The sequence below is a fragment of the Salvelinus alpinus genome, chromosome 7 (assembly GCF_045679555.1).
Source record: "Salvelinus alpinus chromosome 7, SLU_Salpinus.1, whole genome shotgun sequence".
Taxonomy (NCBI): domain Eukaryota; kingdom Metazoa; phylum Chordata; class Actinopteri; order Salmoniformes; family Salmonidae; genus Salvelinus; species Salvelinus alpinus.
Window position 1 is genome coordinate 24,201,229 of NC_092092.1, and position 27,274 is coordinate 24,228,502.

The 27,274-nt window shown below is 42.0% G+C and overlaps 1 long non-coding RNA gene across 2 annotated transcripts in view; it reads right to left on the reverse strand.

Moving 5' to 3' along the window:
* LOC139580654 (uncharacterized) overlaps window positions 1-25,728 on the reverse strand; it is a 38,834-nt gene extending 13,106 nt beyond the window's left edge. The window contains exons 1-3 of one of the 2 annotated variants that reach the window (XR_011676082.1): window positions 25,598-25,728; window positions 25,088-25,229; window positions 7,692-7,798 (exon numbers count right to left, since the gene is read on the reverse strand). This is a non-coding gene — a long non-coding RNA (uncharacterized lncRNA). Of the gene's footprint in view, window positions 1-7,691; window positions 7,799-25,087; window positions 25,230-25,597 lie in introns of those variants that run through there. The other variant, XR_011676081.1, reaches the window with a different exon arrangement.
* Window positions 25,729-27,274: the final 1,546 nt, after the last annotated feature.

Consider the following 27,274-nt stretch of genomic DNA (forward strand, 5'->3'; position numbering starts at 1 on the left):
GTATGTTCGGCAGCGTGAGTGAAGGAGGCTTTGTTGCGAAATAGGAAGCCGATTCTAGATTTAATTTTGGATTGGAGATGCTTAATATGAGTCTGGAAGGAGTTTACAGTCTAGCCAGACATCTAGGTATTTGTAGTCAGAACTGTCCAGAGTAGTGATGCTAGTCGGGCGGGCGGGTGCGGGCAGCGATCGGTTGAAGAGCATGCATTTAGTTTGACTAGCGTTTAAGAGCAGTTGGAGGCCACGGAAGGAGTGTTGTATGGCATTGAAGCTAACACTTAACACAGTGTCCAAAGGGCCAGAAGTATACAAAATGGTGTAATAGAAATAAGGCCATGCTCATTAAAAAAATATTAATCCTCCCTAATCTTAAACGGCACCGACTGCCATTGAATTTCATGACTGTTTAGTTGGTGGCGGTAATGCATCAGTAGGTTGCCAATAGCCATTTAAAAAACAGAATAAGAAGGCAGCTAATGGTTCTAACGTTAGGCAAGAAACAATTACACTATAAAAACTAAGAATTTGTCTCTCGAAGAGATTTAATTAATTCATGGACCTTGGCTGGAGGGGGGCAAGACAACTCAAATGTGAAATCCATTAACGCCAAGATAATGACATTCATTGCCCTTGGCAATCAACCGTTCTCTGTCGTGGGTGTTGTTGGCTTTCGCGAGTGATCGAGCACCGGTACACACTACCAAGTGCACTATTTTTCAGATGTTGCCCTACTAGAGTTACACAGTAATAGCATCACTGCTATTAGCTTCACGACACACTATGGAATGCCGTTTGGGTTTTTGCGTGTCAAAAAAGATACACGTCAAATAACACTATTTGACTCGTTAAATAAGCTTTTAATTTGACAAGTCAAATAACACAGTTCTATTATATAATGTTGTGTGTTCTGAATTTTCACGCGCAAGCAAGCGCCACCACTACCAGTAGCACTGTCAAAGCTGTACAAAAAAGTATGCAAACAAGCAAACACTGGCCACGAACGATGTGTTTACAATACCGCTTTGGTAATAAAGCATTATTTGTTCGACCGCAACTTCTGGGGTAGCTAGCTAGCTTTAGGTTGGTACCTAGCTAGCACCGAGACAACCCGCCTGAAAACATTGACCAGTAGAAACTGCAGTCATTTTCATTATTCTTAGCAATGATTTAGGAATCCCCGTGAGTAACTATTAGCTAGGTATTCACTTGTTGTTCGCCTATTGAAATTGAACCTTAGTTCATGAAAATAAATAGCTAGCCAGCTATATAACCCTGTTGCCCAAAGCTAATGTTATAAGCAGCCAGCTAGCTTCCTGTAGCTAGGGAGGCTCGACCTGACCGGTTATGTGTTGTGAAGCTAGCCACAATAAGGATTAGGCACAATAGTGGAATTTGCGGTTTGCCTTCAAAATGTAGGTACCTATTTGAAAGTGATGCAGAAGGTTACAAATGGTGGAATCATGCTATATTTAGACTAGATAATGTTAAACAAGGTTGGAATGTGAAGCACTGAAATGGGGTATCACTCTCTCGGTGACACCCACAGAACACAACTGTGAAGAGTTTACGCTAATATTAGCATTGTAGCTCTTATTGCGGGACTGTGACTGTGTGAAATCATTCCCCCCCCCCCCCCCAGTCTAATGTGTGTATTGGCATTCACATTGCACTGCACAGCTTTACCTAAGGATTGGGGATCAATGAAATGGGGTATCAGTCTACTCAATACCCAAGATATTTTTTCCCAAAGTCTTCCTCAGAGTTATCAGACTCCAAAACATCCACGCAGTATTGTTTTCCATCAGGAATAGTGTTCAATACACATAGGTTGACAATAAATGTGGCTCAATTCACAGCTGTTTCAGAGTCCCGCAATTAGAGCTACGGTGCTAATGTTCTCTGGGTGTCACTGAGTAGACTGATACCCCATGTCATTGATCCACAATCCATAGGTAAGGCTGTACAGTGAAATAAGTATGCCTCCAATGCAATATTAAAGTATAATACATACAATGTGATTTCAACAGATTTTTGTCAAATTGACAAATTATTGTCTTTTGTTGATTTTATATAACAACATTCCAACCTCGTTTAGCATGATCTATTCAATTATGGCATAATTTTACTATTTGTATTAATTTGCGTCACTGTCAATGACATACTTTTATATTAAAGGCTAACCGCAAAGTCCACTATTGTGGCTAATCCTTATTGTGGCTAGCTTCACATTGATGGGTCCGAACACCATTAATCAAATAAGAACTGTCTTATAAATGAGGGTTATTTTAGAAGATAACACCTAGCTATATAGTTAGCTAGCTAATCAATGTGTAATAACTACGTAAAAAAATTATGAACGCGTTAAATTATTATGTGACGTGCAGTCATATTCAGGTCCTGATTGGTCAACAAGCTTATTTGGGAAAGTGAGCAGCGCAAACCTCTGATAGCGTAGCGGTAGAAAAGGTTGAGCTCTACTCTACTTGATGCAAATTTCAAGCGAAACGTTGGAGTGAAGAGTTGTCAAGAGGAGGCGCCCCCCTCTGGACAAAACCCACTGTTCGGGTATTAAGCTATGACTTTAGCATTATGTTAGTAGCCTACAGAAATCCCCCTCTTCAAAACCCCTTTATTGTCTAAGAAAATTCTGCCTCCAGAGATTGTAAGCAGATACCTGGTACAAGTTTACTGTGCACTTCACTGCTCTCAAAGTTCAATCACGGCCCTCTCTTTCTGATGCCTGAGTGAGGAGCTATGAGGTCATTAGAACGAGACCAGTTGGTTGAATTGTCCTTTCCAACAAACCAAAGCCATTCAATCTGCCACCTGCCCTCTGGCCCCGGTGCCTTTGGGGCATCATTAAAGGGTAGAGGAGGAGGAGATTTGGGGAGGGAAGGTTGGACTCTTCCTTTGACTACAGCAGCAGAACAGCTGGAAACTATAGCGAGGAGAGGAGAAAGAGGTAGAGAGGATAGCGGCAGGAGAAGAGAAGACACCCCCTTCAGAGATGATCCTCATTCAGAGGCAGCCCTGCTGCTAATTTGATTTAATCTGCAGAAAATTGGGGTTTTACGGCAATGCGTCTTCCCCCTTTCCCTTTTCTCCCCGGGCACCGGCTGTGTGAGGTAGCAAGAGGACAAAACACCCCCTGTTCCCCTCTCCAGCTTAGCCCGATCAGGCAGTTCAAACCTCCATTGTTCCCCCAGGTATGGAAGCCCTTGTCTGGGGTCACCAGAGCCACGGGGAAATAACGAGCGTGAAATCAAAGTAAAGGTAGAAAAGAGAAAGTCTTCATGGATGGTGGAATGCCCAGAGACCTTCTGCTCCCTAGAGTTGGCCTAGGGGTGGGGTGACGTAAGGGGGAGGGGATGTTGGAGGTTGGGGTAGAGGAGGACAGGGGGGTAAAAGCTTTAAAGAAAGGACAGTTACCCATAGATCTATTGGAGGTTATGGGGGTGGAGGTTGGGCCAGAGGATACAAAGAGACTTTTTGGAATAGGACCTTGTTGACCCCATGACATAATCTGCATGGTTTTGCATCTGCATAGACTCAGCGATATAGGCAGATATTTGCATTCCCTATAGTTAATTTGTCAAATCAATTTTCTTATTTTTCATGCTGTTTCGGTGGCAGACTTGAACTCTAGGACTAAGGGCACTTAGCGAGTGCCTGTCTGTCATGGTTCAGGACATGGTTGACACGATCAAGATCTGAAGTTGTAGGCTATTTGCATGACACTCAGACTGTAGGCTAACCTGCCCCGAGGCTGTGCAGACAGACATCACACATACTACCACTGATACTAACAAAAAATTGAATTGACAACCATATCAAACTTCTGACAAGAATAGCCATTGATTAAACACTGCTGCAAAGTAGGTAAAAGAAATGTCTGCGGTTTGGGCCTTTTATGACGTTATTGATTACAAGCTATGGACTAGTGACAGATTGTTCTAAAGAAGTAGCATGTGTATCATATCCCAGGGACCCATTGGCCAAGGTTAGCGTTAAGGTAATGGATATGGCTAATAAAGGAAACTTAGTAAACTTGAAAGGTAGGCTCTGAGACACAGAGATATCTATTCAGAATCAAAACCACCAGGGACTGACAACAGCAATGACATCATCACATGGATGGGATCAGAGCTTTACATTTGGATCTATTTGGAGCATTTGAGCTCAATATAAGGCTATGCCAATCAGTCAAGCACTCTAATCCCCGAATAGAATAACCCAAACAGCCAAGCCTCGTTGGAACAGAGCAATGTTTCCATCCTTCCCCATTCCTTAGGAGTGAGTGTGTTTGTATGTTTGTGTGTGAGTGTGCTTGTGCATGCTTGTGCTTGTGCTTGTGTGTGAGTGCAAAGCTCAGTGTACGCCCAGTGTGTGGAAATCAGATCGGCCTGCTTTGCCTTGGCTACTGACCTCATTCTCAGATAAAGATCACAGGTGTAAGGGGATCCGACTACAACGAGGAGGAAGCAATTAACGGTAACACCACCACCACGATACGGAACGGATTAAGAACCAGCCAAGCCAAATGGATAAGAGGCAGATCTGATTGGCTGGTTGATCATTGATTGGCTAACCAGTCAGTGATGGGGGTGGCAGGTAGCCTAGTGGTTAGAGCATTGGACTAATAACCAAAAGGTTGCTAGATCAAATCCACAAGCTGACAAGGTAAAAATCTGCCGGTCTGCCCCTGAACAAGGCAGTTAACCCACTGTTCCAAAGCAGTCATTGGAATTAAGAATTTGTTCTTAACCGACTTGCCTAGTAAAATAAATAAAATGGACTGATTGTGTTTTTGTGGTATAACTATTTTCCATCCCAGGCCAGGGCTCTTGATTTAGCCTAGAAGAGTGGGAGGTGAAAGAGAAACCAATGACCACACATCAGGGGGAGGGTGATCAGAAAGGGTGCTGGGAGCCGGTGATTGGTTGTGTATAAGTGTGGCTCCATTTGATTGGTTGTATATATTAGTAGCGAGAGTGGCTCAGCCTCCCATCAGTCAGAGGTGATAGGGCAGAGTTGTTCTCCACCGAGCTCTCTCTCATACTCTCTTACTTATCACTGTACATCAAATGAAAGGCATGACTCTCATCTCCAAAATAAAACAAACACAGCTAACGCATCTCCCTCTCAGCCCTATGTGCCATTTGGGGACCATTTGAACTGTTTGTCTCTAGAGGTCGCCCTTGCTTCACATATCACCACCATGTGTGTAGAATTTATATGAAAGCAGTTTTAATAATGCACATGCCAGTTATAAATGATTTACCAGGAGCAGCCCTACACTGCACCGTGTCATTAGTTCCAAATAAAACCCTGTGTTTTCAGTGTCAACCCACTGTCTCCTTGTACGTCCAGTTACTATCAGAGTTACTGTCTATCTGTGAGTTTTGTACTGAAATGGAGGAACAGGACAGAACAGCATGACTCTTCATCCACTACGGACCCTGCTTAGCCTGGTCCCAGATCTGTTTGTGCTGAATAGTCAACTCTTATGGTCATTGTTATGCCAAACAGCACAAACATATCTGGGACCAGGCTATATATTCTGCTTTAGTCCGAGTTGTAATCTATTGAGGGCTGTCGATAGACTGTAACAACAAAAACATTATTTCCAATCCCAGTGTAACCAAAACATGAAGTAACAAAAGCAATGCAAGGGAATTACAATAGCATTATTCATGCTGTCAAGATGCTGATAATGGTTAAGTAACATATGTTTTACAAGCTATTTAAAATCCAGTTATTACATTTTCATGAGATGTCAATGTGAATGTGTTCCAATGTGTGCCACTACTACTATTAAACCATAGAAAAGGGCTGCCAGCCCAGGGATTGACCTGTGGTCTCAATAGCTCCCAGTTATAGCCAAACTACCCCAGACATCTGCAGGAGACAGACAGTGTTAAGTGTCATAATTCCACTATTTTCCGAGACGTAAATAGGGAGTCCACATCACAAATGGCACCCTATTGCCTTTTACAGTGGATTACATAGGGATTATTGCGCCCTAAATATAGGGAATAGGATGCAATTTGGGACACAATGGTGAAGGTTAAAGGTCACCTGCATAAAACTTCCCTATTTGGGGCCAGTTGGACATTCAGTGGCTGGGGGGTAAGCAACCAGCAACCTGAAACAAGTGGCCAATTCACACAGGAAAGGTTTTGGGTAAGCAAACTTTGACTCGGTTTCCTGCCCCCTAACAGAAACAAGACATTAATTGTAACACAACACTACGGAGGTTCTTCATGCACCAGGGAAGCAGAACAAAACTAACCAAGTGGCCCAGAGCTGCAGCCTGGGCACCTGACAAAGGATTAGAAGTTCAATGTTTTCAATGTTGAACAAAATCGCACCATGGTAGCTAACTCGAATTAGAGGAAGTGAGTAATTGCCAGGAAAAAATGTAGTTTATGTAGGCGATAGCAGAAGAAAGTCAACTGAATCAGTCTGCTAACTATGCATACCTTTTTAGCACTGTATATTCTATGTACTGGTGTGTCAAGACATTCACAAGCCCTGCTATGCATTAGGCTGCAAATGCTATGCACCTCTTCGATCTTTTTTGAATAGGCTGCTGCAAGACAGACAGTTGTCGTCCGAATGAATAAATAAGGGTAGATGATTGGGTTAGAGAGACAATTGAGGTAAAATTCCTTCGCTGTGAGACAGTGTGTGTAGCAGATAACCTCCTGGGGTGCCAAGTGGAGGTGCCACATCAATCACACACATCATCATTCAGTTTAAAGTAAGGGGTTCAGAGGGGTTTGATCTCTGAGTCTTTTTGCCAAGTCTTCGACAATCATCTACATAAGGCTTCCCTGTCATCTGGTGCCCTGTCTGACCCAGACTCAAGGATTCATCCACTTACCCTAAAGACAGAGTGAAGCAACACTGTTTACTCCCATATGTTTAGAAAAGCAACAATGGTGCTTTTTTATTTATTACAGAGTCTGCTGTGGAATGCCCACTCTAGAAACTTAGTCTACATCCCAAATGGAACCCTATTGCCTATGTAGTGTACTAGTTTTAATGGGCCCCGGGTTAAAAGTAGTATACTGCATAGGGAATAGGGTGCCATTTGGGGCACAACCGTAGAGATTAGTGTGTGACGTGTGTATGTGTGTAGGACACAAGGTTAGGCTGTGCTCTCCTCTGCCTTATCAGGCTCTGCCGCTCCTCTCCAGCCCCTGCCCCGACCCGCCAGAGAAAGACCCTGGTGTTATCAGGGGCTACAGGAGAGCAAACATCTGTAGTTGACATGAGCTCACCGCTAATTGCTTGTTAAACGAGGATTAAGTGCCTGAGTCAGGCTCTGAGGAGTGGGCTGATAAAAACGTCCATTAGTCCCGTCCCAATCTGAGTGTGTGTAAGAGGATGGCATGTCTGAGGCTCGAGGTTAGTGATAATTTAGAAGTGAAACTACAGCTACAACCTGGTTTGTTGTTTGGGACAAGGTCTGGTGGATAGGGAGTTTTAAGATGTGACCAGCAGTAGTTAGCCCAAAGGTCTTTGGTCAAAAGTAGTTCAGTACTATATAGGGAATATGGTGCCGTTTGAGATGCAGCCCGTTTTTGGAGGGCCAATGGGTAGCCAGGCTCAGATATTTCACATCTCTCTGTCTGTGATTCCTATCATGTTGACACAAGTGTTGTATAAAAAAAACAAAGCAAACATTACACCAGTTGTGTTTTTATGTAGTTGTCATAGGGAGTATTGTCGGGAAACAATGATGACCCATTTCAGCAGCAGATGTTTGAGGTCACCATCGTTGGTAGGGTTTCTGAAATTGGATGGAGGGTAAATACATTTTACTATAAAAAAAGAAAGAAAATCCACATACAGTATACATGGCCATGTTTCCTAGCTGCTGTAGGTTTATAGCACTGTCAGTCACTGGGGATAAAACAGCTGCATATATTTAAAACAAAATCCATGATAGCCAACAATGACACAATAACCGCTCTTAGAGCCCCTGGATCCATTTTGGATTCTGAGAAACAGTCCACGATCTCTCTCATCAGTGAGTGGTCTAAGACCGCTGAGACAGTCACATACAGCATGATAGGTCTCGTTGCTCTCGTCATTCCCTGATTCATCCACCCCCCCACCCCCCATCTTCAGCTGTTAAAACAGCAGAAATGATGGCTGTAATTGTTTCAGTGTGTAGCCGGTTATTTTAATGTGCCAAACTGGATGAGTCAGGAATAAAATGTAAAAAACTATTGCAGTAAATGGCAAGTATTTTCTGACTACTGACAATCTTAACGTTTTGGCACACGTAGGCTTACTTTTTGGAATAGTTTGACTAATTATCAGGTGTTTCCAATTTCTACACAGTGATATGAAATGGATACCACCACCTAGAAGGAGACAGAGAGACAGGGCATGGTTGTCTTTTCACCATGACTGACTGGCAACTATCTGGACAGAGTTTACAGAAAGCCTAGGGCTAGATGGATTTGGCTCCTCTATGCTTTTTCTTTTTCTTAACATCCTCTTATTGTGTAATGAGCCCATGCTGAGGAGCATCTGTTTAGCTATTGTGAGGATGGCTGAGGTAACAGTTAACCAACAGGGGACAAGGAGAACATAGTTATAGTTATGGTGTCCATATTAGGACAGTCTAAAAGCCGATTTAGGGTAAATCTGACATCTGCCGTGGCCGTACAGCATTTACAGCAATGTGGCCTCTGCAGAAGTCAGAGCATTCATACTTCTTGTTTTCCCCCCAGCAAAATTAGCCTATATTTAGGCTATTGCTTGTATGTGTATTTGACACTATGTTGAGGTAAAAATGCTTGTATGGATGTCAACCCCAATATATCCAAATTGAATTTTAGTAACCAGTGTTAGGCCTACTAGTTACTCCTTTAATCTAACAATATAATGCTTATCTTTATAAAAACATATTCTGATAGAAAATGTAAGAATTAGACTCCTTCTGTATGCCTATATCTGTATAGCAGTAGTAGCCTATCTGACATGTATAAATCCATGTCGATGTTGGGAACATGGTGCCGGCATATCTCTATCTTTCTCTGTCTGTCTAGGGCTAGGCCTAAACTTATGGACACCTTTACAAGCCTTTGTAAGATTTTAGGCCTATATGCATGCAATGCCTGGATGCATTTAGTGCTCAAATCAGCTGAACAGTGAGGTAGAAAATTATTATTTTAGGAAAGTAAAAAACAATAGACTATAAAGTTTTGAAGACGCTACACATCGAAACACAATGAATATTTTTTTGTAATTTGTTACAGGCAGTTTTTAAGGACACGTAACTGGATCATTTGGCTAATACCACTTGTTTGTTGATGGCGCTGGTAGCGCCCAGTTGGAGGTTTATTTCTCCCTCTCTTCTACTCTCGGATTTGAACGGATCTCTCGGATCCAAACCAGCATCGGTCTCTTTGGGTTTGTTTCCCACGGTCCTTTTCGGAATGGGTCTGACTGTCCTTGGGTCCATTCGGAAAGGGTATCCGCTTTTTGATAATTAAATGCATACCGGGTCGGGTGGGAAAGCCACGGATCCATTTCGGAACAGGTCCAACTTTTTGGCTATATCAAATCAAATCAAATTTGTCACATGCGCCGAATACAACAGGTGTAGACCTTACCGTGAAATGCTTACTTACAAGCCCTTAACCAACCATACAGTTTTAAGAAAATAGAGATAAGAACATATTTACGACATAAACTAAAGGGGAAAAAAGTAACACAATAAAATAACAATAATAACGCTATATACAGGGGGCTCCGGTACCGAGTCAATGTGCGGGGGTACAGGTTAGTCGAGGTAATTTGTACATGTAGGTAGGGGTAAAGTGACTATGCCTAGATAATAAACAGTGAGTCGCAGCAGGGTAAAAACAAACAGGGGGGTGTCAATGCAAATAGTCTGGGTGGCCATTATTTTGATTAATTGTTCAGCAATCTTATGGCTTGGGGGTAGAAGCTGTTTTGAAGCCTTTTTGATCTAGAGTTTGTTCTCTCTGCTACCGTACAGCAAGCAGTACCGCAGCACCGTCTATGACTTAGGGGACTGGAGCCCTTGGCAATTTTTTGGGCCTTCCTCTGACACAGCCTAGTATATAGGTCCAGGATGGCAGGAAGCTTGGCCCCAGTGATGTACTGGGTCATACGCACTACCCTTTGTAGCGCCTTACGGTCAAATGCCGAGCAGTTGCCATACCAGGCGGTGATGCAACCGGTCATCACGCTCTTGATGGTGCAGCTGTAGAACTTTTTGAGGATCTGGGGACCAATGCCAAATCTTTTCTGTCTCCTGAGGGGGAAAAGGCATTGTCATGCCCTCTTCACGACTGTCTTGGTGTGTTTGGACCATGATAGTTTGTTGATGATGTGGACACAAAGGAACTTGAAACTCTCAACCCTCTCTACTATAGCCATGTCGATGTGAATGGGGGCGTGTTCGGCCCTCCTTTTCCTGTAGTCCATGTTAATCTGGTTTGTCTTGCTCACGTTGATGGACAGGTTGTTGTCCTGGCACCACACTGCCAGTTCTCTGACCGCCTATCTACAGGCTGTCTCATCGTTGTCGGTGATCAGGCCTACCCCCGTTGTATCGTTAGCAAACTTAATGATGGTGCTGGAGTCGTGCTTGGCCACGCAGTTGTGGGTGAACACAGAGTTGTAGTGTAGCATCCGCATCACCTGACCACTTCCGTATTGAGCGAGTCACTGGTACTTCCTACTTTAGTTTTGCTTGCAAGCAGGAATCAGGAGGATAGAATTAAGATCAGATTTACCAAATGGAGGGCGAGGAAGAGCTTTGTACACGTCTCTGTGTGTGGAGTAAATGTGGTCAAGAGTTTTTTTTCCTCTGGTTGCACCGATTTAAGTTTGCCTGCATTAAAGTCCCCGGCCATTAGGAACAACGCTTCTGGATGAGCTTTTTCTTGTTTGCTTATGGCCTTATACAGCTCGTAGAGTACAGTCTTAGTGCCAGCGTCGGTTTGTGGTGGTAAATAGATGGCTCCGAATAAAATAGATGAAAACTCTCTTGTAGATAGTGTGGTCTACAGCTTATCATGAGGTACTCTACCTCAGGCAAGCAAAACCTCGAGACTACCTTAATATTAGACATCGCGCACCAGCTGTTGACAAATAGACACACACACCCACCCCTCGTCTTACCGGATGTAGCTGTTCTGTCCTGCCGACTCACGGAAAACCCAGTCAACTGTATATTATCCGTGTTGTCGTTCAGCCACGACTCACTGAAACATAAGCTATTACAGTTTTTAATGTCCCGTTGGTAGGATGGTCTCGAACGGAGCTCATCCAATTTATTCTCCAGTGATTGCACGTTGGCAAATAGAATGAATGGTGGAGCTGGGTTACCCACTCACCGACTGAATTCTCACAAGGCACCCTGATCTGTGCCCCCTGTATTTCCTTATTTTCTTCATTTGAATGACGGGAATTTGGGTCTTGTCCGGGAGCAACATTATATCCTTATTTACATAAGTAATCAGACTCTTTGCTATGAGAAATTGAACTCAGGTGAATCCTGTTTCCATTGATCATCTTTGAGATGTTTCTACAACTTGATTGGAGTCCACCTGTGGTCAATTAAATTGATTGGACATGATTTGGAAAGGCACACACCTGTCTACATAAGGTCCCACAGTTGACAATGAATGTCAGAGAAAAAACCAACCCATGAGGTCTAAAGAATTCTCTGTAGAGCTCCAAACAGGATTGTCTCGAGACACAGATCTGGGGAAGGGTACAAAAAAATGTCTGCAGCATTGAAGGCACCCAAGAACACAGTGACCTCCATCATTCTTAAATGGAAGAAGTTTGGAACCATCAAGACACTTCATAGAGCTGGCTGCCCGGCCAAACTGAGCAATCGACAGAGAAGAACCTTGGTTAAGGAGGTGACCAACAATCCGATGGTCACTCTGAAAGATCTCCAGAGTTCATTTGTGGAGATGGGAGAACTTTCTAGAAGGACAACCATCTCTGCAGCACTCAACCAATCAGGCTTTTATGGTAGACTGGCCAGACGGAAGCCACTCCTCAGTAAAATGGACATGACAGCCCGCTTGAAGTTTGTCAAAAGGCACCTAAAGACGCTCAGACCATGAGAAACAAGATTTGCTGGTCTAATGAAACCAAGATTGACCTCTTTGGCCTGAATGCCAAGTGGCACATCTGGGGGAAACATGGCAACATCCTTATTGTGAAGCATGGTGGTGGCAGCATCATGCTGTGGGGATGTTTTCAGCAGCAGGGACTGGGAGACTAGTCAGGGTTGAGAGAAAGATGAACGGAGCAAAGTACAGAGAGATCCTTGATGATAACCTGCTCCAGAGCACTCTGGACCTCAGACTGGGGCGAAGGTTCACCTTCCAACAGGACTTTAAAACGACCCTAAGCACACAGCCAAGACAACACAGCAGTGGTTTCAGGACAAGTCTCTGAATGTCCTTGAGTGGCCCAGCCAGAGCCCGGACTTGAACCCGATCAAACATCTCTGGAGAGACCTGAAAATAGCTGTGCAGCGACACTCCACATCCAACCTGACAGAGCTTGATAGGATCTGCAGAGAAGAATGGGAGAAATTCCCCAAATACAGGTTTGCCAAGCTTGTAGCTTCATACACAAGAAGACTCAAGGCTGTAATTGCTGTCAAAGGTGCTTCAACAAAGTACTGAGTAAAGGGTCTGAATCCTTATGTAAATGTATTATTTCCCTTCTTTTTATACATTTGCAAAAATGTATAAAAAACGTGTTTTTGCTTTGTCCTTATGGGGTATTGTGTGTAGATTGATGAGGGGGGAAAAAGCAATTTAATACATTTTAGAATAAGGCTGTAACATAACAAAATGTGGAAAAAGTCAAGGGGTCTGAATACTTTCCAAATGCACTGTATGAACGTGCAAGTTCTGTTCTTGATGATTTTAAAGGCTTGTTCATGGATTCCCATCTTTTTATCGTTATTTGTCTTGGTAGAACGACTTAACAAGCAAAATCATGCTAATTTCTCACAAATCTTTCTGGACATTTTTTCTCTCTCACTCTCTCACTCTCACACACTCTCTCTCTCAGTGTTAACGTTTCCAACACTGTCGTCTTGGCTGTTTTCTCACTTTGAGTCTCAGTTTTATTGGGTCTTCCCTTGTCACTCGTTAGACTTTTAATGAAACCAATTTCACGCCCTTTCTTCTTCTCCGAACATCTGTTAACAGCTGCAAGGAAACTAATTAAAGGCCAAAGAGAGAGAGAGAGAGAGAGCGAGAGAGAGACGGGGAAAAAAACAAGTTGATGTTGAGGAAAAAATACATGAATGGTCACCATTGCCCGGCATGAATCTGTGAGAATTTATGGTGTTCACTGAGTCTGAAGCTATTGGGCGAGATAAAATATGAATTGATCCCTATGCAGCTGCAGTTCCAGCGAAGAGTTAAAACCTCTGGGGCTCTGTGTCAGTGCTTTGTTATGTTTCACCAATACAATTAAATAAACATGACACTTCAAGCCTTGGTTCAGTTTTTAAACATTTGGTATAATAACCATTTTTCCTATCTAGGCCAGTGTTCTGTGTTTTCTTAATCTTAACTTTATCTCCATGTGAGAAAACTTTTGGATAGTTTTAAAGCAATCATCAAGTGTTGCCATAGCTGTGATAGTGGATATCCAATACAACATGACTCAACTCCAATAGAAAGGATTTCAGCAGATTATCTTCAGATAAAAAGAAGACCTAATATAGTCCCAACCCTTTATGCTCCACTTTCCGATTTTAATTAATCAGCCAATAAGCATTAAGGAATACATCTCTCAAAACCTCTTTCCATTTGTGATGTTCTGTTGTGCCTTCAAGAGTGTCACGCCTGCTCCCGCTCCCCCTCTCTGGCGCCATGCTGCCCATCATTACGCACACCTGTCACCATCATTACGCGCATCGGCGCTCATTGGACTCACCTGGACTCCTTCACTTTGTTGATTGCCCCTCTATAGAGTCTGTTCCTCAACCTCTTGATGAAAACGTGCACCTTGGTGGTCAGAAATAGACTGTATAAAGACTAATAGTTCTGTACTGTACAGGGTTGAGAAAGCACTGATTGCTTTCTCTGTCTCTGGCCTGACTAGCTACAGTGGAAAAGCTTGCCTGTCCATCCAATTCATTATCCGGCTCCATTTTACAGATAGGCTATGCAAATTGCAGGGGGGACTGTTGCTGGAGTAAACCTGGAGGAGAGGAAAAATGAAAGTGACAGGGGTTGAAAGATATCAGTTGCAATCTGCTGGCTGAGGAGGTGAAGGGCGAGAGTGAAAGCCTGGGCACTGAATACATGACAATTCCACTAAGAGCTTTCCGAACGACGAGCCACTGCGTATGTACACAAGGGTAACCTGATATGATTTGATAAGTTGGAAACGTCTGGCCTCCACTTCTCATTCTGCAACTGTCTAGGTTAGCACACTGATATATTTGACATGGAGACATCAGAAGTGATCTTCTTAGCGAGGTTGAAGCAGTGGCTTTGCCACTTTGAGGCAGCTCATATGTTTCACATCAGCAGGATTCAGTGAAAGGACTGGAAAAGAGTAGGATAAGCCAAGGGAATAAGTTTCCTGTTTTAAAGACCAAAGCCTGCATCCGAAATGGCCCTGGTAAAAAGTAGTGGACTAAATAGGGAACAGAACATCACAAATGGAAAGAAGTTTTGAGAGATTTATTCCTTAATGCTTATTTGCTGATTATTAAAATGCGAAAGTGGAGCATAAAGGGTTGGGACTATATTAGGTCTTCTTTTTATCTGAAGATAATCTGCTGAAATCCTTTCTGTTGCAGTTGAGTCATGTTGTATTGGATATCCACTATCACAGCTATGGCAACACTTGATGATTGCTTTAAAACTATCCAAAAGTTTCCTCACATGGAGATAAAGTTAAGATTAAGAAAATGCAATAATACAGACGTACATTCTGTTTGATGACAACACAAAACCTCCCATGGCATGCCTTATTACCAGAACATTGGCCTAGATAGGAAGAATCTCAGTGCAGATTGTTATTAGGAGATAGTGGTGGCTCTGCTGTAGTGTTTCTTGTTGTGACACATAAGATGAAGTATAAGATGCTGTCCAACTACTGTACTGTAACTATAATGTCTCAGTTCTTATTAAGACTTGTCTCTGACTGACTAGTCAGTAGAATTAACCACGCCATCTATAACAGGACGAAGTAACTCCCTCTCCAAATCAACCATGATGTTCTGTGGTGCCTTCAAGAGTTTATACAATGACTAACACTATGTAATAATATCACTGAGGAGGATACGTTTTATCACCCTTGTCCCAATTTTGTTTCATCTCCAAATCAAAATGTGTTACTGAAACAAAGTTTATTTATTCAAATTGTAAAATATTCGAGCCAACATAGGGAATGACAGAGAATACCTTGTGAACCATTTCATTCTGGGAAAAAAGGAGATGTTTGCATAAAAATGTACTGCCGCCTTTGGAAGCCTGTGGTCGTCCAATAAAAGCAGAGACAGGGTCCACTGCTCTTTCTACGAGAACGGAGAAACCCCAATGTTCTGTGTGATTAAGACCTTAAAAAGAGAAACTCGACTCTCATCCATTCCAAAGATACTAATTGGGTTTTCATCGCTAAATCACTACTCTGTGCTGTCCTTTACCTCAATGGGTTGAAGTCGCACCACCTTCCCCACATAGGCCTACTGTCCAGACACACGCATGCACACACCCTTTCTCTAATCTAGGGGAAATCTAACCTCAGACTGCTACAGTGGGACTTCGTGGTGGAAACTAATGTTTTTAAAAAGGGGTGAGTCAATTCAAACCCAATTGGGAATAGTCTCCATGGCTAATCAACATAAACCAGTGGCTTTCCTGTTGGCATTGACCATAATGAAAACAGTAGCTGCCTTAAAATGGACTGGCGGGCAGACCTTGGTTCCTATGACTAAAACAGTGGCATGTGTCCTAGACTCCATCCTGAATCTCACCCTATTACCTATATAGTGCACCCTGGTCAAAGTAGTGCACTATATAGGGAATAGGGTGTCAGTTGGGACACTTCCCCAGACGCCAGTGCATCGGACTGGGCTGGGAGAGACTATACTGTACACAACATCTAGGATCTGTGTCACGAGAAACACTCCAGAGATGCAGAGACAGATATCCATCCATTAAAGAGCAGCCTGACTGTTTCTTTCCCTGTCTGTATGAATCTCTATATGAATCAATAATGTGTAAATGACTTTGTCTCAAGTGACATATGGCTTCGAACCTGTTACAGGGTGCTAGGGGCTCTCCAAAGATGCTGGGTGAAAATGATTCCCAAATCTTCAGATAAAACTAAGCCTTTCCACATGTGAGAGCGAGCACGTTCCTAAAACTCCTGGCTCGTGTTAAACAATCGAACCGGAGATTCCAGGCTTAGATATACTGCTCCCAATATCAGTTTAACTATTGGCTTATGTGTCTTTTCAATGTGCCGTATTCATATTCTATTGTCTGGCTTTTATGGAAATGATATTGCTGAAATACATTACTTTGCTCTTACATGGCCTGTTGACAGTTAGGCTACTCTGATGCGAACACACAACACAAACATTCTAAAATGCACGCACGCAGACGCGCACACACACACACACACACACACACACACACACACACACACACACACACACACACACACACACACACACACACACACACACACACACACACACACACACAGACTAGAACAATAGGTTTTCTGTTGAACATTTTTGAGAATTTGAGATACACAGATACACTGTAGTATTGACCTCCTCCCTGCTTGGTTTGTTATTTTTGGTCAAACACAGCGACATAACTCTGCTGCATACCTGGCTCACACCCTCATTTCTCTCTCTCTTTCTGTCTCTCTCTGTCTCTCTCTCTCTTTATCTATCCCCTCTGTCTCTTTCTGCTTCTATGTCTCTCTTTATCTCTCAGCTTTTGTCTCTCTCTCTGTTTCGCTCTCTGTTTTTCGCTCTCTGTTTTTCACACTACGTTTTTTGCTCTTTACGTTTATTTCTCTCTGTTTCTGACAACGAGTGGGGCTACCTCATCAACAAGCGGCCCACCACGGCCGTTATGTACAGTACGTTTTCCCAAAAACGCACAAGGATTACCAGGAGTTTCCCTTGGACGTCTGATTGTGGCAAGTAATGACTCTCTAACCGAGCCTTTGTCTAAGAGACACAGGCGACTTTATCAATCTACATGACCAAAAGTATTTGGACACCTGCTTGTCAAACATCTCATTCCAAAATCATTGGCATTAATATGGAGTTGGTTACCCCTTTGCTGCTATAACAGCCTCCACTCTTCTGGGATGGCTTTCCACTAGATTTTGGAACATTGCTGGGGAACTTGCTTGCATTCAGCCACAAGAGCATTTGTGAGCTCGGGCACTGATGTTGGGCAATTAGGCCTGGCTCGCAGTCTGAGTTCCAATTCATCCCACAGGTGTTCGATGGGGTTGAGGTCAGGGCTCTGTGCAGGCCAGTCAAATTCTTCCACACCGATCTTGACAAATAATTTCTGTATGGATCTCGCTTTGTGCACTGGGGCATTGTCATGCTGAAACAGGAAAGGGCCTTCCCCGAAACGTTGCTACAAATTTTTATGTATTTATTTAACCAGGCAAGTCAGTTAAGAACAAATTCTTATTTACATTGAAGGTCTACACCCGGCCAAATCCGGACGACGCTGGGCCAATTGTGTGCTGCCCTATGGGACTTCCAATCACAGACGGTTGTGATACAGCCTGGAATCGAACAAGGGTGTCTGTAGTGACGCTTCAAGACCTGATATGCAGTGCCTTAGACGGTGCCACTCGGGAGCCCCCATGTGGAATATTGTAGTAACCAAAAAAGTATTAAACAAATCTAAATAGATTTTATATTTGAGATTCTTCAAAGTAGCCACCCTTTGCCCTGATGACAGCTATGCACACTCTTGGCATTCTCTCAACCAGCTTCACCTGGAATACTTTTCCAACAGTCTTGAAGGAGTTCCCACATACGCTGAGCACTTGTTGGCTGCTTTTCCATCACTCTGTGGTCCAACTCATCTCAAACCATCTCAATTGGGTTGAGGTCGGGTGACTGTGGAGGCCAGGTCATCTGATGCAGCACTCCATCACTCTCCTTCTTGGTTATATAGCCCTTACACAGCCTGGATGTGTGTTGGGTCATTGTCCTATTGAAAAACAAATTATAGTCCCGCTAAGCGCAAACCAGATGGGATGGTCTATCGCTGCAGAATGATGTGGTAGCCATGCTGGTTAAGTGTGCCTTTAATTCTAAATAAATCAGTCATTGACAGTGTCACCAGCAAAGCACCCCCACACCACCACCTCCTTCATACTTCACGGTAGGAACCACACATGTGGAGATCATCCGTTCACCTACTCTGCGTCTCACAAAGACACGGCAGTTGGAACCAAAACTCACAAATTTGGACACATCAGACCAAAGGACAGATTTCCACCGGTCTAATGTCCATTGCTCGTGTTTCTTGGCCCAAGCAAGTCTCTTCTTCTTATTGGTGTTCTTTGGTATTGGTTTCTTTGCGTTTAGTGGGCCTGTCATTGTTCTCCATCCCAAATCTTCCCATTGCCCCCAAGCAAAATTAGCCTACATTTAAGCTATTGTTTATGTGTATTTCACACTATGTTGAGGTAGAAATCAGAGGATAATGCTTGTGTGGATGTCAACCCCAATACATGTTAATGTTATTGTCATCAATCAACTGCACTGTAGTTAAAAACGACTTTGACAACCACCACCGATTTCTGAACGCTAGCTATGCTACCAGCTTATACGAATGGGAGTTAGCATTTAGCAGTCACTTTTTTCTAAACCTGGAAAGGGACAACATTAAAATAAAATTGTATTTGTCACATACGCAAATACAATAGGCACCATGAAATGCTTACTTACGAGCCCTTAACCAACAATGCAGAGTTTTAAAAAAGTATGAAATATTTGCTAAGTAAACTAAAGAAATAATAATAACGCAATTACTATAATGAGGCAATATACAAGGGGTACTGGTACCGAGGCAAGGTGCAGGGGTACGGGTTAGTTGAGGTAATTAGGGTAATATGTACATGTACAGTAGGTAGGGGTAAAGTGACTATGCATAGAACAGAGAGTAGCAGCAGCGTATGTGAAGAGTGAAGGTGTGTGTGTGTGTGTGTGTGTGTGTGTGTGTGTGTGTGTGTGTCAGTGGAGTATGTGTGAGTCCAGTGAGTATACATTGATCCTGCATGTGCAAGCGAGTCAGTGCAAAAAATAATAAATAAGAATAAAAAGGGGTCAATGCAAACAGTCCAGGTAGCCATTTGATTTACTCTGGCAGTCTTCTGGGTTGGGGGTAGAAGCTGCTGACCCAAATGCTGAATAAATCAGATAACATTTTATTTGTCACATGCTTCGTAAAACAACAGGTGTAGACTAACAGTGAAACGCTTACTTACGGGCCTTTCCCAACAATGCAGAAAGATAAATAATAGAACAATTATAACACAAGGAATAAATACCCAATGAGTAACGATAACTTGGCTATATACACGGGGTACCAGTACCAAGTTGATATGCAGGGGTACAAGGTAATTGAGGTAGATACAGTTGAAGTCGGAAGTTTACATACACCTTAGCCAAATACATTTAAACTCAGTTTTCACAAGTCCTGACATTTAATCCTAGTAAAACTTCCCTGTTTTAGGTCAGTTAGGATCACCACTTTATTTTAAGAATGTGAAATGTCAGAAAAATAGTAGGGAGAATGATTTATTTCAGCTTTTATTTCTTTCATCACATTTCCAGTGAGTCAGAAGTTTACATACACTCAATTAGCATTTGGTAACATTGCCTTTAAATTGTTTAACTTAGGTCAAACGTTTCAGGTAGCCTTCCACAAGCTTCCCACAATAAGTTGGGTGTCACGCCCTGACCTTAGAGATCCTTTTTATGTCTCTATTTTGGTTTGGTCAGGGTGTGAGTTGGGGTGGGTATTCTATGTTCTATTATTTGTATTTCTATGTTTTGGCCGGGTAGGGTTCTCAATCAGGGACAGCTGTCTATCGTTGTCTCTGATTGAGAACCATACTTAGGTAGCCCTTTTTCCCACCTGTCTTTGTGGGAAGTTGACTTTGTTTATGGCACTTAGCCTTTAGCTTCACGGTTTGTTTTGTAGTGTTTATTGTTTTGTCGGCGTATTCACTTAAATAAAAGAACATGTACGCTCACCACACTGCACCTTGGTCCAGTTCTTTCAACGGCCGTGACATTGGGTGAATTTTGGCCCATTCCTCCAGACAGACAGGTTTGTAGGCCTCCTTGCTCGCACACGCTTTTTCAGTACTGCCCACAAATTTTCTATAGGATGAGGTCAGAGCTTTGTGATGGCCACTCCAATACCTTGACTTTGCTGTCCATAAGCCATTTTGGAAGTATGCTTGGGGTCATTGTCCATTTGGAAAACCCATTTGCGACCAAGTTTTAACTTCCTGACTGATGTCTTGAGATGTTGCTTCAACATATCCACATAGTTTTCATTCCTCATGATGCTATCTATTTTGTGAAGTGCACCAAGCCCTCCTGCAGGAAAGCACCCCCACAACATGATGCTGCCACCCCCATGCTTCACAGTTGGGATGGTGTTCTTCGGCTTGCAAGCATCCTGCTTTTTCCTCCAAACGTAACGATGGTCATTATGGCCCAACATTTCTATTTTTGTTTCATCAGACCAGAGGACATTTCTCCAAAAAGTACGATCTTTGTCCCCCTGTGCAGTTGCAAACCGTAGTCTGGCTTTTTTATGGCGGTTTTGGAGCAGTGGTTTCTTCCTTGCTGAGCGGCCTTTCAGGTTATGTAGATATAGTACTCATTTTACTGTAGATATAGATACTTTTGTACCGGTTTCCTCCATCATCTTCACAAGGTCCTTTGCTGTTATCCTGGGATTTACTCACCAAAGTCTGTTTATCTAGGAGACAGAACGCGTCTCCTTCCTGAGCGGTATGACGGCTGTGTGGTCCCATGGTGTTTATACTTGCGTACTATTGTTTGTACAGATGAACGTGGTACCTTCAGGCTTTTGGAAATTGCTCCCAAGGATACACCAGACTTGTGGAGGTCTACCATTTTTTTCTGTGGTCTTGGCTGATTTCTTTTGATTTTCCCATGATGTCAAGCAGAGGCACTGAGTTTGAAGGTAGGCCTTGAAATACATCCACAGGTACACCTCCAATTGACTCAAATGATGTTAATTAGCCTATCAGAAGCTTCTAAAGCCATGACATCATTTTCTGGAATTTTCCAAGCTGTTTAAAGGCACAGTCAACTTAGTGTATGTAAACTTCTGCCCCACTGGAATTGTGATACAGTGAATTATCAGTGAAATAATCTGTCTGTAAACAATTGCTGGAAAAATTACTTGTGTCATGCACAAAGTAGATGTCCTAACCGACTTTCCAAAACTATAGTTTGTTAACAAGAAATTTGTGGAGTGGTTTTAATTACTCCAACCTAAGTGTATGTAAACTTCTGACTTCAACTGTACATATACCACTCCACAAATTTCTTGTCATCTACTTCATGCATGAAACAAGTAATTTTTCCAACAATTGTTTACCGACAGATTATTTCACTTATAATTCACTGTATCACAATTCCAGTGGGTCAGAAGTTTACATATCCTTACCAAACATCCACACCATGACGGTAAACCCAAGGAGTTCTGAACAGGGCAGAATGATTCAGAAAACAGTGCTTCGACAGTGGAAAAGTAAGTCAGCTAGCAAGACATTGTTGTCATTTTATAAGTGGTGATAAGCAGAAATAAGGTCGTACTATCTCTCATAGTAGTAGCTGTTTCTTTTTCAAACAATTCCCTTGTACACAGCTAATAGCTAGATAGCTAATGTTAGCCAAATCTAGCTAACTACTGATAGTGCAACCCTAGCAACAGTACATATGAAGATGAAAAATGATCAGGCCTACTGTACATCTTACTGTAGAAATGATTGGTGAAAACAAATCTAGGTTGGAACTGTTGCTGTTAAAATCCTAATAATACTTTTTATTCTGAACTGGAATAAAATTATTGAAGCAAGATGCTTTTTGAGGCAAACCCACTCACACAGTTCGGGGTTGCTCATCTACAGCAGGAAAGGAAAGGGAAAGGGGGATACCTAGTCAATTGTACAACTGAATGCATTCAACTGAAATGTGTCTTCCGCATTTAACCCAACCTCTGAATCAGAGAGTTGCGGGGGGCTGCCTTAGAAGTGATGTCCTGCCTGGCCGAGAAAGCAGTAGATGTTCTGATCCAGTTTGGCACCACATACCTATGTGAGTCAGGGTTCACAACTCTAGCATACTTAAAAAACAAGTAAAGAAACAGACTCCATGCTGAGCATGACCTCGGGGCTGCACTGTCAAAAACTGAGCCCAGAATAGACATGCTTGTTGAAGCTTCAACCAGCCACACACTTCTCATTAGGACTGTGTGTGTGTGTGTTTTCTGATCTACATCTGTGTGATGTGAACGTTTCAGAGGAGACTGTGTGAATCAGGCCTTCGTGTCCGAATTGCTTCAAAGAAACCACTACTAGGACTCCAATAAGAAGAAAAGACTTGCCTGGGCCAAGAAACATGAGCAATGGACAGTAGACTGGTAAAATCTGTCCATTAGACTGGTAAAATCTGTTAAAAAAAAATATATATAATAATTGTTAACGTGCAGCATTGATCATCTTTGAGATGTTTCTACAACTTGATTGGAGTCCACCTGTGTTAAATTCAATTAATTGGACATGATTTGGAAAGGCATGTACCTGTCTATATAAGGTCCCACAGTTGACAGTGCATGTCAAAGCAAAAACCAACCCATGAGGTCGAAGGAATTGTCCGTAGTGCTCCGAGACAGGACTGTGTCGAGGCACTGATCTTTGGAAGGGTACCAAAATATTTCTGCAATATTGATGGTCCCCAAGAACACACAGGTCTCCAAGAACACATCATTCTTAAATGGAAGAAGTTTGGAACCACCAAGACTCTTCCTAGAGCTGGCGATATACACTCTGAAAGAGCTCCAGAGTTCCTCTATGGAGATGGGAGAACTTTCCAGAAGGACAACCATCTCTGCAGCACTCCACCAATCAGGCCTTTATGGTAGAGTGGCCAGACAGAAGCCACTCCTCAGTAAAAGGCACATGACAGCCCGCTTGGAGTTTGCACAAAGGCACCTAAAGGACTCTCAGACCATAAGAAACAAGATTCTCTGGTCTGATGAAGCCAAGATTGAACTCTTTGGCCTGTCTTGAGGAAACTTGGCACCATCCCTACAGTGAAGCATGATGGTGGCAGCCTCATGCTGTGGGGATGTTTTTCAGCGCCAGGGACTGGTAGAATAGTCAGGATTGAGGGAAAGATGAACGGTCAAAGTACAGAGAAATCATTGGTGAAAACCTGCTCCAGAGCGCTCAAGACCTCACACTGGGGCGAAGATTCACCTTCCAAAAGGACAACGACCCTAAGCACAAAGCCAAGACAATGCAGGAGTGGCTTTGGGGAAAGTCTTTGAATGTCCTTGAGTGGCCCTGGCAGAGCCCGGACTTGAACATGATTGAACATCTCTGGAGAGACCTGAAAATAGCTGTGCAGCGACGCTCCCCATCTTACCTGACAGAGTTTGAGAGAATTTGCAGAGAAGAATGTGAGAAACTCCCCAAATACAGATGTAACAAGTTTGTAGTGTCATACGCAAAAATACTTGTTGGTGTTATTCGCTGCCAAAGGTGTTTCAACAAAGTACTGAGTAAAGGGTCTGAATACTTATGTAAATGTGATATTTCCAGTTTTTTTTTTATACACTTGCAAACATTTAAAAAAAAACTTTTTGCTTTGTCATTATGGGGTATTGTGTGTAGATTGATGAGGGGAAAAAATGATTTAATCAATTAGGAACAATGCTGTAACATAACAAAATGTGTAAAAAGTCAAGGGGTCTGAATACTTTCCGAATGCACTGTATAAGCCTGGGATATCAACCATTCGAAGTTGGCCTTAGAATTCCATGTATTTGTCATCATTCCCTTTGGTCGTCACTAGTTAACATAGCCACAAAGTCATAATTATGGCTAAACCCTGCCCATTTCCACAATTTATCTTCTTAAAATTAGATTTTAAACCTAACCCTATCTAATGAAGGCCAAGTTTGATGTGTTGGTTCACCAGACCTTCCGCACATTTTGGCGGGAGTGTCTGGAAACGAGATTAGGTGTAATGTGACTAACATGACTTAACTTTAGAGCATATGCCACCCTGTTGTGCATGTGCAAAACATGTCACCCTTTATAAAGCACACATTTATATCATATTTGACATAGTGGGCTATGTCACATTTGACATTGGTGATTATGTCACACAGATATGACACATTTATAAACCCTTTAAGGCATGACATAGGGTTATATATGCATTGTAACACATTTATGTAGTGCTTATGAGGGCATTATGAAGGATTTATGAAGCCTTTATAAGCTGAATGTCATTTAAAGCGAGACCTTTGTTTCAATTGACTGATTTCCTTATATGAACTGTAACTCATTAAAATCGTTTAAATTGTTCCATGTTGCATTTATATTTTGGTTCAGTGTATTATTATTGGAGAATAGAGCGACCTGGGGATACATGAAGAGATTAATATAATTACTGTGTCTATGCATTTGGAATATTTAGGAAGTCTACAAATGTTTTGCTTAAATCCAAGCATCAACCACTATTGTCGAGTTCCATTTTCAAGACAAAACATGTTACATTATATCAACAAAACGTATGGGCAGTGTGAGATGTGAGGATACAGTCGCACCAGGAGGGGCAGCGATTGGTCATTTACTGGGTTGGTTTAGTGTAGTCCTCACTGTAGGGGTAACTGACAGAGACACAAACAGTCAGCAGTAACACCAGTGACATTTTTCAAGCAGTTGTAATAGTGAAAGGGCCTCTAGGGAGGATGCTTACCTGAGTGGAAACAGGATGTCATGCTCAGGCATGAGCGATCTCTCCCTAATGAGACCATTCATCTTCACTGCCAGGGCGATCCTCATTTAATGCAATGGAGCTGTCCTACGACCAGCCCGGTTACCAGCGATTAGGGACGGACCTGTCCAAGTTGGGGAAGGGGGGTTAGCTGGGAGTTAGAGGAGAAGTATGGGTAGTACTAAGCGATTTAACCAATGTTCTGTTATTTTTCCGTTTTTAAACAACGTATTGACCAAACAAAAACCATTTGAAGCTAAAAACATTCATATTTTAAATAAAAATCATTGTGGCTGCCATTTTTTCTCAGACTTGCACACAAAACTATCCAGCTAGCCTGGTTTCATTCTCTTTTAATGGATTTCTATTCTTATTTTCACTCATTCATAACACTTGAACAACACGTCTAAATGACACCAAAACTCATCAGTTATGTTGAACATGTTATCTGAAGATTTCAAACATGAAAATATGCTTAAACATATTACAAACCTGTAAAAACAGGATAAATTAACGAGACGGGAGAGTTAGCTTGCTTCTTGTTGCTTCTTCTCATTGTGAAGTGCAGCACACGCAGGCAGTAGCAACATTCGGAACATCTCCCTCTAGTGGTACCACTAAATATTGTCACTCCAGCTGAAAATATGGAATTTATTTTCTATGATTTTTTTAAAACAGAGGGAGAACTTGTGTTATTTAAAAACCAATCTAAACATTGAATTGATCGAGACGGTATATCTTTGCATTCAAAACAAATTTGAGCGTGCATGCTCACAGCTCAAATTGTGTCAGCCATACAGCAATTGGAAAACCAAATGATTTAATAAACACAGCAATGCAAATGTGTATGCAGCCTTGAAAAACCCATACCAGTCACACTGTGATTTATAATCGGGCCCAATATGTAACGTTATGAAATCACGTTGCTGCGACGTGGTGTTGAGGAGGTAAGGAAGATGACCAAATTGCGGTGGTTATGATATTACCTTCAGATTACGTTACCGCAATGTTGTGGGAAGGTAATGTCATGACATCACCAATAATTACCAATCCATTACGTTGGGGTTGGTCATGGTTACGTAATGTGTTTGCTCAGTGACCCCACTCGGCACAGCCAGAAGAGTTTTTCCTAGCCACCGTGCTTCTACATCTGCATTGCTTGCTCTTTGGGTTTTTTTCGTCTGGGTTCTGTATAAGCACTTTGTGACATCTGCTGATGTATAAAGGGATTTATAAATAAAGTTGATTGAATTGATTGAGTGAGTGAATCTATTGGATTGAGTATTGGCTACAAAATCACTTTAAGTAACTATACCCAGATAGACATTAAGTGCAACATGTTTCCTCAAAAGTTTTGAGTAATGACAGCACATTGGGGTTTACAGTGGTTTACACACCTATGAATATGACCTATGGACTTTAGGAATGATATAATTTGAGTTGCAAGGGAAACAACTACAGCCAAAATCTAATATAATCTACTATTGTGTGACATAAAAATACCTATATGGGTGATTTTCATGAAAGCAGTTTTAAAATGTCTAGCGAATTGAGCTACAAAACCATGATGCATCTGCAAAAATTATGTCTAGTTTTTGGGAAAGTGTCTTATTTGAAATTCATTTTACATTTTCGCCTGAATTTTGTACATTTTCACCCCAAATTCTTATTACCTAAATAGGTCTGGATTAAATTCTCAGGTAATTTTATACTTTTTTTTTCTTTAGAAAAATGTAACTTATTTGAATAAAAAATATGTTGCTGTAGTTTGTAAATAAATCATAAAAAGTGTATACTAGTTGAAGTTTACATTAAGCTGTTTATTACGTATAAACACATTGTCTGTGGACATGTTTCATTACCGTAACACTTTTTCAAGTTCCTGTAAAAACTCAACCATGATGCATCATCTCATTGTAAATAATAATTTATTCTTAACTGACTTGCCTAGTTAAATAAAGGCTAAATAAATAAAATAAAACATCTAGTGGAGTAGTCCTAAAATGAGCACAAGTTAAGTTAATTTATTCACTTATATGCCTTCAGAATGAGGTTCTTATTCTCAAACACCCCCTCATTTCCGAAACGGCTGAAAGCTCAAATTTAGAAAAAGTCAGATTTCATTTTATAATAATTGTATAATTTCATTAGAATTTTTTGTGTGTGTGT